This window comes from Engraulis encrasicolus, chromosome 6 (genome assembly GCF_034702125.1).
Source record: "Engraulis encrasicolus isolate BLACKSEA-1 chromosome 6, IST_EnEncr_1.0, whole genome shotgun sequence".
NCBI classification, from domain to species: domain Eukaryota; kingdom Metazoa; phylum Chordata; class Actinopteri; order Clupeiformes; family Engraulidae; genus Engraulis; species Engraulis encrasicolus.
In genome coordinates, this window is record NC_085862.1 from 26,621,995 (window position 1) to 26,624,494 (window position 2,500).

General features: G+C 42.1%; 1 protein-coding gene across 1 annotated transcript in view; it reads left to right on the top strand.

The window, feature by feature from the left end:
• Positions 1–2,427: 2,427 nt before the first annotated feature.
• LOC134450302 (cortexin-1) overlaps positions 2,428–2,500 on the top strand; it is a 4,307-nt gene continuing 4,234 nt past the window's right edge. The window contains exon 1 of the mRNA XM_063200147.1: positions 2,428–2,500. This exon is cut by the window's right edge and continues 264 nt beyond it. The gene's annotated coding sequence lies outside the window, so the exon portion shown is untranslated.

The window sequence follows — 2,500 nt, forward strand, 5'->3', positions numbered from 1 at the left end:
TCAACCAACCAACAGATATTTAATGGCAATAAATGATGTTTGACATGGGTTAGTTTTGTATATTTGCATTTGTATGCTTTGTTTCAGATATGTTTCACTGTTGCATTAGACCTGTTAAAAAAGGTTTTTTTTTTGTAATTTTAAAGCGAATTGCTCTGATTCCCATTCCCCAAGGTGTGAAATGAACAGATATAAAATTATTTTGATTCTGGTCCACATGGGAAGGCCTGCCTCTTGAGCCATGACGTTTATTGTTTATTTTTGCACCTGCCATCTTTCCCCATTTTGCCTCATAACTTCACTACCATTTGACATCCAATACATTAGTAACTTACACAATTATAATTGTCTTACAGCAGAAATATGTTACAGTAATTTTGGTGGTTTCCGCTCAAACAGTGTAGTGGCAAATTGATTTTTGATAGAAAATATATTTACTAACATTTCATATATTACCAATTACTCTTCCTGTGCTGTCAGAACACAGTATATAAAGTGGTAGTAATGATCCCTTGCTTACTCTTCCTTTGGTGAACACAATACACTATAAAGTGTTAGAAATAAGTATTTGATCCTGATTTTGTTGGTTTACCCACAAAGAAATGATCAGTCTATTATTTTAATAGTAGATGTATTCTAACATGCAGAGATAAAGCAAACCCAGATTTCTATTTCACGGGGAGATAGATATTAACAAAAGACACCTGTCGATAGAAACAGTGAATGAATCAGTCACCAAACTCTGCAAACATGGGAGAGACCCAGGAGCTCAAGTAAGGTAGTGGTGTGCATATCCAAGACGCAGGTGCAGGACAAAAGGGTCAGACACTATGAAAATAAAGTTGCAGTCCATGCAGTGACCATACATTATCACCATGCTGGTCAGCTGGGCAGCATCTAGTTTGCTTGTAGGAGAGTTTGCTTGTTGGAGAGTTTGCTTGTTGGAGAGTTTGCATGCGACATAGTAGGTCTTTGGACCTTGCATCTTGTTTTTCGAATGAGTCATCGAGCAGAGAATAATGGTTTGATACCGGCGGGGTGTTTTTGTAAATAATTACAGCATTAAAGCAGTCTGCTGAGTCTGAAAATAGGCTTAAAATTGCCACACACACAAAAAACATAAACAAATGAATGAAAAATGCTATACGCCTGCAAGCAGTGCTTTGATGAATGACTGTGACATTTCAAATATCAATGTTTATATGCTTGTGTTCATTACCCCTAATGTTCTTATAATGTTGACTATAATCATGTCCCAAATAGTTGTAATTAAGCTGAATGTCAGCATAACAAGAAATATTGTGGCTGTGAAATGCCAAAATGCCATGGTAACATATTGGCACAGGCTCTGTTCGTTAGCACCCAGATGACGGGGGCTTATCCTGTTTTCTCTTACACAGCAAGAGTATGTGTAATGTGTGAAGTACATGTGTGAGGAATGTTTCAGTGTGTGTGTGCGTGTGTGCGTGTGTCTGTGTGTGTCTGTGTGTGTGTGTGTGTGTGTGTGTGTGTGTGTGTGTGTGTGTGTGTGTGTGTGTGTGTGTGTGTGTGTGTGTGTGTGTGTGTGTGTGTGTGTGTGTGTGTGTGTGTGTGTGTGTGTGCAGGCCCGCCGACAAGGGGGGACAAAGGGTTATGTTGTCCTGGGCCCAGGGAGATAGGGGGCCTAGAATTGGGTTGTCATTACATTGTGTATATTGGGAAGGGGGCCCTTTCTGATTACTTTGTCCTGGGCCCAACGAAAGCTGTCAGCGGCCCTGTGTGTGTGTGTGTGTGTGTGTGTGTGTGTGTGTGTGTGTGTGTGTGTGTGTGTGTGTGTGTGTGTGTGTCTGTGTGTGTGTGTGTGTGTGTGTGTGTGTGTGTGTGTGTGTGTGTGTGTGTGTGTGTGTGTGTGTGTGTGTGTGTGTGTGTGTGTGTCTGTGTGTCTGTGTGTCTGTGTGTCTGTGTGTGTGCATGCGCGCACAGGCATGTGCATGCGTCTGTGTGTGTGTGTGTGTTTGGATTTGTCTTAGGTGACTTGCTTAATAGCTACAGTAGGACTGATACTGTGTCATGTTGAGTCTTTCTCTCTGCTGTTCCTCATCTGCACAGCAGGAGGAAGTGTGATAAGTATATGTGTGAGGAATGTTGTGTGTGTGTGTGTGTATGTGTGTGTGTGAGAGAGAGAGAGAGAGAGACAGAGACAGAGACAGAGACAGAGACAGAGACAGAGACAGAGACAGAGACAGAGACAGAGACAGAGTGCAAGGGAATGTCTTGGGTGGCTTAATAGCTAGGACTGATATCACTGATATCATGGTCTGCTGAGTCTATCTTCTGTGCCTACAGGGCGTGAGCAGAAAGGAAACAAAGGAGGGACCGGTGAGAGAGGAGAAAAGAAAAGAAAAGAAGAGAAGAGAAGAGAAGAGAAGAGAAAGAGAAGAGAAGAGAAGAGAAGAGAAGAGAAGAGAAGAAAAGAGAAGAGAAGAGAAAAGAGGTGAGGAGTGACAGGAGACAGCTGCAG